Source organism: Carcharhinus amblyrhynchos, chromosome 15 (genome assembly GCF_965287045.1).
Source record: "Carcharhinus amblyrhynchos chromosome 15, sCarAmb.v2.hapA, whole genome shotgun sequence".
NCBI classification, from domain to species: domain Eukaryota; kingdom Metazoa; phylum Chordata; class Chondrichthyes; order Carcharhiniformes; family Carcharhinidae; genus Carcharhinus; species Carcharhinus amblyrhynchos.
In genome coordinates, this window is record NC_137338.1 from 8,197,306 (window position 1) to 8,213,487 (window position 16,182).

Sequence of the window (16,182 nt, forward strand, 5' to 3'; positions counted from 1 at the left end):
CCCCCTTTATCTTGAGGCTGTGCCCCCTAGTCCTACTGTCTTTTTTGAGCGGGAAGAGTCTTTCCACCTCTATCCTATCCATCCCATTCATCATCTTATACGTCTCAATGAGATCTCCCCTCATTCTTCTAAACTCTAACGAGTACAAGCCTAGTTTATTCAGCCTCTCCTCATAGCTCAACCCCCTCAACTCCGGTATCAGCCTGTTAACAGTTAAGGCTATCTAGTTGAATGTCCTAAAGGCTGAGATAGATAGATTTTTGAAGAGTTAAGTAATTAAAGTTCATGGTGAGCGGGTGGTAAGCGGAGCTGAGTCCATGAAAAGATCAGCCATGATCTTATTAAATGGCAGAACAGACTCGAGGAGCTAAATGAACAACTCCTGCTCCGAATTCTTATGTTCTTATTTACCGAACTGCCTGGCTACTTATAGTCTACAGGAATTCACTACTGCTTTCCCTAGACAGGAGCCAGATATTTGAAGTGTGCCGGGTGAGGGTTGGGGGGGATGAGGAATGGGAGGAGGGGGAAGTGGGGAGCATGAAACGGGAGGCGGCCATTACAGTCCTCAGGTGGTCCAGGATATGGCTGGCACCCTGGCTCTACCGAGGAGTAAGGCCTGAAAGGAGAGGGAGGCAGGATGGGGGCACCCTCAAAGGGTGGGGGAGTGGTTGGCTTCATGAAGGGCGGGATGGCCTGAAAGGGGAGGCATGAGTGCAGGGTAGCCCAAAATAAGGAAGGTGGGCCTTTGATAACCCCATCATGTGGTGTACTCACTTGGGGTGGTGGGGCGGGTTGGGGGGGGTGGGATGGGAGGGGTGGACTGGTACCAGCAATAATCTTTCCCTCAACATCAACAAAACAAAGGATATTGCCATTGGCTTCAGTGAAAAGTATTGTTTCTTGCACACTATATACACAAAACACATAGTACAGAGAGAAAGAAAGGAGAGAGTGCAGAATGTAGTGTTACAGTCATAGCTAGGGTGTAGAGAAAGTTTAACTTAATGCGAGGTAGGTCCATTCAAAAGTCTGATGGCAGCAGCGAAGAAGCTGTTCTTAAGTCGGTCGGTACGTGACCTCGGACACTTTTTCCAACAGAAGAAGGTAGAAGAGAGAATGTCCAGGGTGCATAGTGTCCTTGATTATGCTGGGTGCTTTTCTGAGGTAGCAGGAAGTGTAGACAGTCTTTGGATGGGAGACTCATTTGAGTGATGGACTGGGCTTCATTCAAAGTCCATCTTTAATCCAAAGATATGCAGGCTAGGACAATCGACCATACTAAATTGCCCCTTAGTGTCTCAGGATGCATAGATTAGAGAGATTGGCAGGATAAATAGGTGGAGTTACAGGTCTGGGTGGGATTGCTGTCAGTGCAGTCTTGATGGGCCAAATGGCCTTATTCTGCATTGTAGGGTTTCTATGATTTCACGACCTTTTGCAGTTTCTTGCTGTCTTGGGCAGGAGCCATACCAAGCTGTGACACAACCATGAAGAATGCTTTCTATTGTGCATCTGTAGGAATTAGTGCGAGTGGTAGCAGGCATGTCAAATTTGCTTAATCTCCTGAGAAAGTTGAGGAATGAACTTCCTTAGGCTAAACTGTCTTTGCTGAGCTTTGCCTTGTTCTTAAAACTTGATCAATAAACTGTACAATGTTCAATTTTGTTCCTGGAGCGAGATCCTTTTGTGGTGGTAAATGTGTAGCAATTCCTAGTTAGTATCAAGGGAGCTCCTTCGCTGATGAGCGAAATGCAGCAGGGTTGTGAGAGAACCAAGTGATGTTCCTCTGATCTGGACAAGCTGTAATTACCCAACTGAAGTTGATTAAAGCTATCCCTGGATATTTGTCTTAATCTATTCTGCAACAAAACAAAATACAAGCAGTTTGAAATGCTCTGTGATCTACAAAACATCTTTGATGGCTGTAACAGATCAGTGATTCCTGGGTTTTTTGAACAGCTACACACTGATTTTATCCAAGATATTCGTAAGATTTTGTTTGAAATGTACTTGTTAGGTATCACATTGTTGATCAGATGCACACTGCAGAGATTTAAAAATAGATTTAAACATTATAAAAGGGTACTTGAGGAATGTATACAACACCAAACCATTTTTATTAATTTCTTATCAATTTTTGTGTCTTCTTTCTCTGTTGAATGTGGAGATGCCAGCATTGGACTGGGGTGGGCACAATAAAAAGTCTCATGACTCCAGGTTAAAGTCCACCAGGTTTATTTGGAATCATGAGCTTTTGGAGCATTGCTCCTTCATCAGTTGAGGCGCCTGATGAAGGAATAGCACTCTGAAATCTCCTGATTCCAAATAAACCACTTGGACTTTAATCTGATGTTGTGAGACTTCTTACTGTTCATTACATGTTTCATGGACCACAAGACCATTATAACCCAACAGTACACCATTCAGCCCATCATGCCTGCTCTGGTTCTCCAAATGAGACATGAATCACTCTCCGGAACTTCCCAGAAGGAAAGACTGGATAGGCTTGAGTTATTTCCTCTGGAGCAGAGGAGGCTGAAGAAGGACATGATTGAGGTGCATGAGATTATGAGGAATATGGACAGGGTGAGTTGGGAGCAGCTTTTTCCCTTGGTTGAAGAGCCAATCATGAGGGGACACTGTTTCAGGGTGAGGGGCAAGAGATTCAGAGGGGATTTGAGAAAAAAAAAATTCATTCAGCGCATGCTGGAAATCTGGATTGCACTGCCTGGGAAGGTAGCAGAAACCTTACAAACTTTAAAAAATATTTGGATAAGCACTTGAAACATCATAAGATTCAAGATTATGGGACAAGTGCAAGAAAATGGGATTAGGGCACCTTTAGTGGTAAATATTGTCGGTGCAGACTCAATGGGCCAAAGGGTCTTTTCTGCACTGTATGACTGTATGGCCGGATGTCTACCACCTCACCTGCCACAGAGTCGGTGCAGGTGAGGGTCCGACAATGGAAATCTCCATTGACCTTGAGTGGGAATTTCCAGTATCGCCTGAGGGGGATCGTAAAATCTCGCCCATTGACTAAGCTTACCGAGAAACAGAAAATAGGAGCAGGGGTATGCCAATCAGCCCTGCACGTCTTAGTATTGCAGCTTACTCAACCTTGTCCTGAACCCATGCTCTAGCACCCGCCCATCTTTCCCCCTGCCTGCTGTCAAAGTTACTGAGTGCATCTGCACCACACTGACCCATCTGAAGCAGGAACTGGAAGAGATCCAAGGGTGGCAGAGGCGGGTTGCCTCACATCTTCTAAAAAGTTTCTGTATGAGCACTTGGCACATCATAACATTCAACACTGTGGATCAAGTTCTACTAGATGGGGTTAGGTAGGAGGTCAGGTGTTTCCTCAGGGTCGGAGCAGACTCAATGGGCCAAAGGGCCTCTTCTGCATTGAATGATTCTGTGAATTGATTTAGTAAGTAGTCCAATTGTATCAAATCACTATGATAGCCCATCATCAGCTTCTCAGAGGTAACTTGGCACAGAAAATAAATGTCAACTTTCTCATCAACGCCCAAGATCTCTACAGGAATTGAAAATTAAACTCAAGGAAACTGCAGCGAGCAAAACAAGAGTATAAATCATGGTGTTGTAAAGCAAAATTATATTTTTCTTTCCATTATCTGTGAACATTTTCAGTAATCAATGATAACAATATGGTGGAAAAAGAAATCACATTCAATATAAATCCAATGTGCGGAACAAAGAGACTATTCCCTCCCAATTGGCTGTGGGTAGGCAGTGGCCCTCGAGGCAATGGTGAAAAAGTGGGGGATGGGGCAGTTCAAGGAGGAAGATCATGTAATAAAAACTCCTTTAATATCTTCCACCTTGGGGAAAAAAATGCAAAAGTCTGAGGTCACGCACCAGCCAGCTCACAGAATCCCTATCGTGCAGTCGGAGGCCATTTGGCCCATCAAGCCTGCACCACCAACAATCCCATCCAGGCCCTATCCCCATAACCCTGCATATTTATCCTACTAATCCTGCTTTACACTAAGGAGCAATTTGGCATGGCAAATCAACCTGACTAGTGCATTCTTGGACTGTGGGAGGAAACCGGAGCACCCGGAGGAAACTCACGCAGACGCGGGGAGAACACGCAACCTCCACACAGACCGTGACCCAAGCTGGGAATCGAACCCATGTCCCTGGCGCTGAATGGACTTACCTCGTATTAAGATGATAAAGGCAAAATACTGCAGATGCTGGAATCCAAAACAAAAACAGAAAATGCTGGAAAATGTCAGCAGATTTGTTGGCATCTGTGGAGAGAGAATAGAGCCAATGTTTCGAGTATGGATGACCCTTCATCAGAGCTGGAGTTAATCTTGTATTGATCTATTAAGTTGATCTTTTACTGCACCCTAGGTATGACCGTAACACTACAGATGGAGAAGCTCTGATGAAGGGACCAGCTGAGATTTTCCAGCATTCTCTGTTTTTGTTTCAGATTCCAGTATCCGCAGTTTTTATAATGAAAATGGGTCGACCATAGTCAGGATTCACACACACAGCAACTGAATGAGCGACGGTGAAGCTGTGTATTTTGGTGGCAGTCTCTGTTTTGTGATCCAGCTCCCAATTCCCACATGCTATATTTTCCTAAACACTTGGAGACATGTAAATGACTTCTGGCAGCAGACAACTCTTTGTAAGGTATCTGCCTGTGCTAATGTCACGTTCTATTGTGTGTGCTCGTTCTTACAGAGTTTCAGAAGGTATTCAGATATCATCCAGTGAAAACGATTATCAGATGCAGGTCAAGGTCCTGTCAGAGTTCTGTTTATCCTGCTGTGAAGTGTTAATGCATTGCTATTGCTGATCCAACTCTCAAAACACACATTGCGGCACTGTCTCTATCTCAATTTCTGCTATCTAGTTTTCCATTTCAATTTTCTTTATGTTTGTGATTCCATTTAAAATACCTTTATCAGAGCAGCCGGAGGATTCAGAGACCAGCTTAACATTTTCCAGCATGCTTCCCCCACCAAAGAATACCTTAAAATGTTTATTTTGTGGAAAAGGATAATTGGAGTTGAATGATGAGGGGCTACAGAGAGAACTGTTCTGTGATTATCAGGTGGGAAGAGGGGGGGTGGTATCATGGGTAATAAACACCAAAGCCAGAAAGTTCCGGAAACACTCAGTTATTTGGGCAGGATCAGTGGAAATCAAGGCAGAGTTAATGGCCAGAATTTTATCGGCATTCCCGCCCTGATTCTGGGGCGGGCGACGTTTGGAGAACAGCATTCTCCTTTGCCCTTGGGCAAGATCATACGAACTTTGGGCGGAAGTGCCAGTAAAATTCCACCCCATATTTCAAGTCTGTGACATTACGTTCGAACAGAGTTGAGCTTCAGATGAAAAGGCATCAACCTGAAATGGTGGGCAGAACTCAATGCCCAAAACTGAGGCACGTTTACTGGACACGCAGTAAGGGGTAGGGTGGGAATTATAACCAGGCCCCCACCAACTTACCACCAGTTGAGGCCCTAATGCCCTCTAAAGGCCGCCTCATGCTGGGCAGGACTGTCAGCAAACAAAGATGTGCAGGTTAGATGGATTGGCCTTGCTAAACTGCCCCTTAGGGCGGGATTTTACCACCTCGCTCGAGCGAGACCAGAAATTCCCTCCCAATGTCAACGGACATTTCCGTTGTCTGCCCCTCACCCGCTCCGATTCCAAGGCAGGGGAGGCAGTAGGATTCTGGCCTTGATGTCAAAAGATGTGTAGATTAGTTGGATTAGCCGTGGTAGATGTGTGGAGTTATGGGAAGAGGGCAGGAGAGAGAGCTGAGGGGGATACTCCATCAGAATCAGTGCAGACCTGATGGGCCAAATGGCCTCTTCTGCACTGTAGGGATTCCATGATTCTATGAATCCATGATTCGATGAAAGTTTGTTATCCAAATAAAGTCGGTGCATATTCGAGTTGCTGTCAAGACCCCTTCCCCTTGCTATGACCATCATCCTGCAACATCCATCTCACCCTCACTCACCTGTGGCCTGGGCCCCTCGGCGATAGACGGCCTCTCACTCTGTCGATGGCTGTTCTAAGAGTGCTTGACCTGAATGTTGGTTAGCTCTGAAATGGAAAATGTCTCATTCTCCAGCCTTGATGTCCTTCACGACAGGAACTTTGGGGTTACCATTCACTGCTTTGCATGGAGACAGGTCTTTAATCGGTTGCCAATCAGCCCGGCAGATGTAGAACTTGCACCAATTATATCTCCCAAACTTGTACTTGGGAGTCAGTGAATCATGTGAGGAGACAGACATAGATGTAATGTGTTGGCTTGAAGCAATCTTAATTGATTATTGATTCATATCTAATGATGTTCCTGTAATTAGTTTGTTGAGCAGGGATTTTATATTATAGATCTATTGTATATCTGACTAGCATTTATTTCACTTAGCATTGGTCTCCTGCACTTAATAACTTCAGTCAGACCTGTACACCTAATTGATAGTTGGCAAGGATTATTGGTCAGACCTGCAACTCACGTTATATCAAATACTTCACTCTCTTTATTGTCTGAATTCTGCCTTGAATCATGAATCATAGAATCATAGAACCCTACAGTGCAGAAAGAGGACCTTCAGCCCATCGAGTCTGCACCGAACACAATCCCACCCAGGCCCTACCCCCATATCCCCACGTATTTTACCCACTAATCCCTCTAAACTACACATCCCAGGACACTAAGGGGCAACTTCTTAGCACGGCCAATCAATCTAACCCGCACATTTTTGGACTGTGGAAGAAAACCCGAGCACCCGGAGGAAACCCATGCAGACACGAGGAGAATGTGCAAACTCCACACAGACATTGACCCGAGCTGGGAATCGGACCCAGGTCCCTGGAGCTGTGAGCAGCAGTGCTAACCACTGTGCTACCATGCCACCCCTATTTTACCTTTAAAATAGGAATTACCAATTTGGAAGGAAAGAAGAAATGTTTGCTAAAAATTCACCACGCCTACTTTCTCCCGAGTCCCGTCTATTGGGCTATCACCTCCACATGTTGTCTCTTCCCTCCATTGTTGGTGGGAGAAGAAGATTGTGGAAATCTTGTGAGGGATTGCTAACATTTAAATCCAGGCACTTTGTTTTAATCAATACATCACAAGGTTTCACGTTTTTAAACAGATATAATCCTTATTGTATTTGAAAGATTGAAACAAAGAAAGCATTATTAACTTAACAACATGGTTTATAATTGCGTGTTATGCACTCAATTTTAGAATGCATAAAATCGCTACATTGCAGAAGGAGGCCATCAGTCCATCAAGTCTGCACCAACTCTCCAAAAGAGCATCTTACCCCAACATTTACCATGGCCAACCCACTTAACCTGCACATCTGTGGTCATTAAGGGACAATTTAGCATGACCAGCCACTTAACCTGCACAACGTTGACACAAATGAGCAATTTAGCATGGCCAATCCACTTAACCTGCACATCTTTGGACACTAATGAACAATTTAGCATGACCAATTCACCTAACCTGCACATCTTTGGTCGCTAAGGGACAATTTAGCACGACCAATCTAATTAACCTGCACATCTTTGGTTGCTAAGGGACAATTTAGCGTGGCCAATCCACGTAACCTGCTCATTTTTTGGACACTAATGGGAAATTTAGCATGGCCAATCGACCTAACCCACACATCTTTGGATACTAAGGGACAATTTAGCATGGCCAATCCATTTAACCTGCTCATTGTTGGAGTGTAGGAGGAAATAATTTATATTGCTAATGAATGTAATTGTCCCTTCATTGTCCACAACTATGAGTGCTTGACCCTAAAATTGGTTAGCTCTGAAATGGAAGGTGTTTGGCAATGGCCAAATGCTAGGTTCACATCCATCCAGCATCCCTGCTGAAGCCCTGGATGAACTTAGCCATAATTACTTCCCATGCCTTTAACACTGCTCACATTTTCACTCCAACAATTTGTAATAGAAGATGACTGCATCAGGGAGTGGAGGAGGTGTGAGCTAATGTTTGGGGTAGGGTATTCTCTCTCACTGTACAGTTTATTTTTTTTAAGTTTAGTTATTGGTGTCACAAGTAGGCTTACATTAACACTGCAATGAAGTTACCGTGAAAATCCCCTAGTCGTCACACTCGGGTGCCTGTTTCGATACACTGAGGATTTATTATGGCCGATGTACCTAACCAGCACAGCTTTCAAACTGTGAAAGGAAATTGGAGCACCTGGAGGAAACCCATGCAGATGTGGGAGAACATGCAGACTCTGCACAGACAGTGATCAAGCTAGGATTTGAACCCGGGGTCCCTGGCAATGTGAAGCAGCAGTGCTAACCACTGTACCACCGTGCTGCTGAGGGGCAGATAGTCCACATCCCTGGTGACTAATGGTTCTACCACCACCAATGGCAACTTCTCCTCTTGGCTAGATTTTTAATGCTTTGCTGTGTCTGTGCACTCAGCAATCCTTTATCACCGGACTCATCCTTTATCTCTTCCCATTGCCTTATAAAAGCATTTCAAGCTCTCCTGTCCTGCAGCCTAATAGACATTTCCTATCTGTTCAATTCCACCATCAATCACCCTACCCACTCCCCACTCTCACCACTCTCCTCCGACCAAATTCCTCTGCCTTTCCTGCTTCTCTCTTCTCCTTTTCACATTGTCTTCCTCAAACTTCTTCCCTCCCCAACCCTTCCCCCCATATCCCTCCTGCTTCTCTTCCCAATCCTGCTGTCCATCCTAATCTCTTCCACTACCCATTGCCTCCCTCAGCCTCTGTCCCGAACCTCCCTACCTCCAATTTTCCCTCTCCTAATCCTCTTCTGCCTCCCTTTTTCCCTGGCTTTGAACCCCTCCATCTTGCCCCATCATTCTTCCCACCCCACCATCCTCATCCTTTCTTATTTCCACAACCTTCTCCATCCATTCTCCCCTCACTTCTCATTCTTCCCTCCCTCCCCACTCTCCCCTCCATCCTCATTTTCCCCTCCCTCCTCCACCTCCCCTCCGTTCCCATTCTCCCTTCCCCCCTTCTCTTTTGCCCCTCTCACTCTCACTCAGTACTAACCCTTTCTTTTGCCCCTGCACATCCCCTTCTGGCGCACCTCCCCATTCCCAATCTCCCCCTATCATTACCCCCCCCTTTCTACCATTTATTTCTCCCCAATCCCTCTCCTTAGCTCTCTGCCTTTCCCCCTTTCCCGTAATCTTCTCTCATATTCCCCTCTCTCCTTCCCTTCCACACCACTTTCTCACTTGCCTTAATTTCTTACCACCTCCATTTTCACTACCTCTTTCTCTTCCCCATTCTCCCTCTTTTGGTTTCCTCCACCTCCCCACCCTCTTTTCCCTTATTCACTTCTTTGCCCCCATTCCCCACCTCCACTTCCCCTCCCCATCTCACTGCTTCCTCCATTCTCCCTTGATTGGTCCTTTCTCCACCTTTTCCTTCCCAATCAACCCTCCCATGCCCCTCCCCACTTCTCTGCATATCTCCCACTCTCCTGATGCCTACCTATCCCTCTCCTACAACTATCTTCACATTCCTCATTTCCCTATTCTTCCTTAATCCTTCCATCTGCTACATTTTTCTTCACTTTCCCCTCCACCCTTTCCCTCTCACTGGTCCCATCAAATCACTCATTTTTCCCCTCCTATTCCCTCCTCCTCTATTTCCTCTAGGGTTGATGGTGCCGTAATGGTCATATCGTGGGACTTGCAATCCAGAGTTCCAGGCTAGATGATGAATGGGATGGATAGGCTAGAGGTGGAGAGACTCTTCCCGCTCAGAAAGGACAGTAGGACTAGGGGGCACAGCCTCAAGATAAAGGGGGGGCGGTTTAGAACGGAGTTGAGGAGGAACTTCTTCACTCAAAGGGTGGTGAATCTCTGGAATTCTCTGCCCGTTGAAGTGGTGGAGGCTGCCTCGTTAAATATTTTTAAGACGCGGGTTGATGGGTTTTTGATAAGAGAGGGGATTAAGGGTTATGGGGAGAGGGCGGGAAAGTGGAACTGAGCCACGACAGATCAGCCATGACCTTATTGAATGGCGGGGCAGGCTCGAAGGGCTAGATGGCCTACTCCTGCTCCTATTTCTTATGTTCTTATGTTCTTATGCTATAGGCTCTCAGCCATAAGTTCAGACCCCACCATAGCAGCTGTATTGACAGATCTCAGTTTCTGCTACTTGTGGTAAGTCGAGGGGTGAGTAGAGGGGAGGTAGAGAGGTGAACATCTTCAGAAAATGTGGAGGAGGAACAGAAAGGCAGGGGGAAAGGAGAGATACAGCAGAGAGTAATGGCAGGGAATAAGAAGCATGAGTGGATGGCAAGCCATTGGGAGGAGGAGGGGAGGGAAGTGAAGGGAAATGGAGGGGGTAAGAGGAGGTGAGAATTTGAATTTGGAATATAAAGCTATTATGTAATGGTGACCATGACAACGATCACGGATTGTCATTAAGGATCAAAAATCTGTTCATTTTAGGGCAGAAATGTGCCAACCTTACATCGTTTGGGCAATATGTGGTTGACTCTGAACTTCCCTCTGAAATTTCCTAGCAAGCCATTCAGTTTAAGGACAATTAGGGATGGACAACCAATGCGAGGCCAGCCAGTGACACCCCCATCCAGTAAATGAAATTTTAAAATCTCTTCACTCTTTCCTTTTCCCCACCCATTACCTCCATTCACAATCTCTCCTTTCTCCTCCTACCCCCCCCCCGCCCCACTTCTCCCTCTATTCTCCTCTTGGTTCCGTACAATTCTTTCCACCCCCACCCCCTCTCTTCATTCCCCCTCCAAGTTTCATGCCCCTTCACTCCCCTCATCACTCCTCCCTTTTCTCCTTCTTCCCTTTCCTTCTCCCCCCAGTTTCCCCTGCCTCTCCCTCTCTCCCTTCCTCTCCCTCTCTCCCCTGTTTCCCCTGCCTCTCCCCCTCTCCCTTCCTTTCCCTCTCTCCCCTGTTTTCCCAGCCCCCCCTTCCCATTCCCTCTTTCCCCTTTCCCATTCCCTCACCCTCTCTTACCCTCTCCCTTTTCCTTTCCTTCACTTTCCTCTCCTCCTTCTCCTCCCATGAACTTTCCATCCACTCATTCTTCTTATTTGCAGCTGTTACTCCCAGTTGTATCTCTCCATTCCCCCTGCCTTTCCATTACATCTCCACATTTTTTGAAGTTGTTCACCTCTCTATCTACCCCACTACTCACTCTCTACTTACCTCAAGTTGTGGAAATAGACATCCGTAGATACAGGTTCCCAGAAGCCTTTTCCGATTCAGGGTGGTTGTAACTATCTGTCTTATTTCTTTGTAACAAGGTATTATCAAAATTGAGTATTATTCTTTTTGCAGATGTTTTCAGTTCAGTCATGGTGCCTGGTTTAACCCTGCCATTGACTTGGTATTGCCTCATTTTCTTATTGAACGCTGGGAGAATATTAAGGCTATTCAGTCCTTGGAGCCTGTCCCTCCCCCCAATTAGATTGTGATTGATCTGTATCTTAATTTCATTTGCCGAACTTGATTCTGTAACTTTTAGTATCCCTGCCTATCAAAAAAAAGGTTCTGAGTTCCTTTCACTAAATTTATGATTCTTCTTTCCCTAAATTTATGATTCTTCTTTCCCTAAATTTATGATTCTTCTTTCCCTGTCTCCAAGATTTCTTCCGAGTTTGATCTCTCAATATTACCATTATTTGCATAAAGCTACAACTGATGTATTTCACAAGACAGTCTCTTTCAAGGAAAAACTCATTTCATTACGAATGATCAAACATAGAATCCAAGATTTTACTCCTCCGGTTAGGAACTAACTTTAAGCATTATCATATGAAGCAAGTACAAAAATACAGTTAGCTGGGAGCACTAATACCTCAATGTCAGGAAGTCTCGTGTCCCGCTCCACAGACTTCAGTATATAAAATGGGCTGATGCTGCAGTGCAGGACTGAGGGATTGCTTTATTTTTCGAGCAGCCAACTTTAAAAAAAAAATTCATGGGACGTGGGCGTAGCTGGCTAGACCAGCATTTATTGCCCATCCCTAGTTGCCCCTTGAGAGGGTGGTGGTGAGCTGCTTTCTTGAAGCACTGCAGTCTACGTGCTGTGGGTTGACCTCAATGTTGTTAGGGAGGGAATTTCAGGATTTTGACCCTGCAACTGCGAAGGAACGGCGATATATTTCCAAGTCAGGATGGTGAGTGGCTTGGAGGGGAATTTGCAGGTGTACCTGCTGCCCTTGTCCTTCTAGGTGGAAGTGGTTGTGGGTTTGGAAAGTGCTGTCTAAGGATGTTTGGTGAATTGCTCCAGGAGGCATATAACTACTCAAGTGGGTGTGCTGGGTCAGTTCATTCATTTGAAGAGACCAGAGAACAGCACTAGTATGAATTTTAAAATGGTTTTCTTTTATTGAACAGAACTTAAAAGAATTAGCATGACAGAAACAAAAAGAAAGTGAACTTAGAGATTGGCTTCTCAGCTGAGCTCTCTAATCTAAGAATTGAACTGAAACTGAATGTATTTTGGATTTTAGTATGTATGTTTTCAGTTCCAAGTTCCAGTTCAAGTTCCAACCCTCATCTCATTATAGAAAGTGTTTTTCGCATGCTTTCTCCATCTAGAAAAACAAACCTTTCTGCTGCTATGATGAGAAACGTGTTTGCCTGCATTGTGTACCCTTTAGGAATGCAGTCAATTTTTTTTTTTAGCTAACCTATCATGCCTTCTGATTCCACATGAAGTCAAGCTAGCTACAACTGTTCAGTTTAGCAGAGTTAGTCACCCCTAAAGTTTAGCATTTAAATATAATTGTGTATAGTCAGAAATATCTTAAAATGAAATCTTTGCACAGGCTGAAGCAAACAAGGCTAGGCATACACAGATTCCTCAGGGTGTGAAAGTTCCCTCGGCACAATCTTAATGAAGAGCAGGGAAGTTATCCACAATGTCCAGGCAAATATTTATCCTTCAGCCAACATGGTTGAGAGCACAGTAGCTTAATGGTGTTGTGTTCCCGAAACATTAATCCAGCAAAGATCAGAGTTCAAACTCTGACATGGCAGCTGTTAAATTAATTCAACAAAACTGGAATAAATTGGGAGACAGGATCGTAATGATACTGTCACTGGACGAGTAATCCAGAAAGCCAGGGTAATGCTCCGAGGACCTGGGCTCAAATCCTGCTATGGCAGGCGGTAAAACTTGAATTCGATAAAACTCTGCAATTAAAAGTCTAATGATGACCATGAAACAATTGTCATTCAAACTCATCTGGTTCACTAGTGTCCTCAAGGGGAAGAAGCCTGTCAGCCTTACCTTATTTGGCCTACATAGAGTTATAGAGCCATAAACAAGGAAACAGGCCCTTCGGCCCAACTCGTCCATGCTGACCAGGTTTCCTAAACTGAACTAGTCCCATTTGCCTGCGTTTGGCCCATATCACTCTAAACCTTTCCCATCCATGTACCTATCCAAATGTATTTTAAATGTAGCAATTGTACCCACCTCTATCACCTCCATTTCATAAAAGCCCTCTGTGTGAAACATTTGTCCCTCAGATCATTTTTAATTCATTCCTTTCTCACTTCAAACCTATGCCTTGTAATTTTGGACTCCTCTCCCCTGGAGAAAATACCATCGCTATTCATCTTATCTCGACCCCTCATGATTTTAGAAAGCTCTATAAATGATTTCAGCAGCACAGCAAGCTGTTGATTATTAAATGCCCTCCAATGGCCTGCAGCAAACCACTTAGTTCAAGAGCAATTACGGATGGGCAGTAAATGCTGGCCCAGCTAGTGATGCCCACATCCCATGAATTAAACAAAATAAAAAGCTAAACTCAGTTATGATGAGCAAGCGGTAATTGGATTGTCGTAAAATCCCATCTGGGGTTCCTTCGGGAAGGAAATGTGCCATCCTTATCTTCATGTGACGACCAACCCAAAGCAGTGTGGCTGACTCTCAGATGTTCACTGAAATGATCTGGTAAGTTGCTAGAAACCACTGAGAAAATGTCAAAGAAGAATGACACCAAACAAGGCTGATTGTCATCAATCTAGGCACCAGGTTCGACAGTTAGCTCTGTGAAGATTTATGCCAAATTTGGGAGCTCTGTCCCACGCACTTGTCAAGCAACAGCCTGACATTGTCATAATCATTGAAACATACCTTATAAATAATGTCCCAGACACCATCATCATTCTCTCTGTTTTTGTCCTGTCTCATCAACCTAACTGTCCCACTGGTGACATAAAGTCAGGAGGACATTGAGCCTGGGAGTCCACAACATTGACTCAATGCTCCATGAAGTCTCATGATAGAGACAGAGAGTCTAGTGAGCTGATGCGAAGACAATAATAGCTCCCTCAATGTCAACAAAACGAAGGAGATAGTCATCGACTTCAGGAAGCACAGTGGAGGGTTTGCCATGTCTACATCAATGAGGACAAAGTAGAGATGGTCGAGAAGTTCAGGTTCTTGGGTGCCCAGATTACCAACAACCTATCCTGGTCCCTTCACGCCGACGTTATAGTTAAGAAAGCCCACGAATGCCTCTACTTACTCAGGAATCGAAGGAAATTTGGCATGCCTGCTCCAATTTTCACCAACTTTTACAGATGCACCATAGAAAGCATTATTTCTGGTGGTATCACAGCTTGGTATGGCTCCTGCTCTATCCAAGACCACAAGAAACAACAAAGGTTTGTGAATGCAGCCCAATCCATCACACAAACCAGCCTCCCAGTGTCGCAGACACCGTTTACACTTCCAGTTGCCTCAGAAAAGCAGCCAACATAATCAAGGACCCCTCACACCCTGAACATTCTCTCTTCCACTTTCATCCATCAGGAAAAAGATACAAAAGTCTGAGGTCACGTACCAACTGACTCAAAAACAGCTTCTTCCCTGCTGCCATCAAACTTTTGAATGGACTTACCTCCCATTAAGTTGATCTTTCTCTGTACCCTAACTATGACTATAGCACTACATTCTCCACTCTCTCCTTTCCTTCTCTATGAACGGTATGCTGTGTCTGTATGGTGTGCAAGAAACAATGCTTTTCACTGTATACTAATACATGTGACAAGAATAAATCAAATCAAATCAAAGGCATCAGCTAAAATACAGGCAAGACAACCTCCTTCTAATTACCATCTCTCAGCCCTCCCTCAGCGAATGAATCAGTGCTCTTCTATGTTGAACACCAGTTGGGTCAAGCACTGAAGGTGGCAAGGGCACAGAATGTACTCTGGGAGGAAGACTTCAAAGCCAACCACCAAATGTGGCTTCATAGCACCCACTGCAGACCAAACTGGCTGAGTCCTGAAGGAATTTCCAGACTGGGCAGGTGGCAAGAGAACCAACTCAAGAGAAAAGTCAACATTTTGTTATTCATTTATGGGTTGTAGATGACACCGGTTCAGCCAGTATGTATTGCGCATCCCTAATTCTCCTTGAGAAGGTAATGGTGAGCTCCCTTGTTATTCCTTTACTATCTTGAGGATACATCCTTCTCTGAAAATTGCTGTTCGGATCTCTGTCTATAGATGTTAAAAGCTAGAAATCAAATACCACGTGAGCATACTTGTTTTATGCTAACTAATTCTGAAGAAGTGTGTATGTCTACGAGGTATTGCATTTAAATTGGAACAACAGAGATAGGAGTTACACTGTGTCATGTTTAAGCTTTGTAATTGGTAAAAGTTTTGCTAATTCTTTTTGTTATACTCCAACTGTGTCCTTAAATAAACTTTATTTGATAAAAGCTTCCTAGTTGATCACTTGAATCATACCTGGAGGGAAACACCCTATGCTCACCAATGCCAAAATAAAAGATAAACTTTAGGGTCTAGCCTAACTTCACAAAACTCCCAGGAATTTCTGACCTGGATCTTAACACCTTGATGCTGGTTGTAGGCCTAATATTAGCCAGGAGACTGAGGAGAAGTCTGCTGATTTAATTCACAAGATGTGCCACAGGATCTTTTATTAAGAGAGCAGACAGAACCAGAGCTTAACATGTTGTTTGAAGGCCAAATTGCTTTGGTGTCAAAAGCTGAGAATGTTATAAAGTGCTGGTAGTAAACTGTACAGATCACACAGAAGCAAAGCGTATTCTTCTGCCTTTTCCTATGTTGTGCTGGGACTGCTTTGCACTCTCGATAAT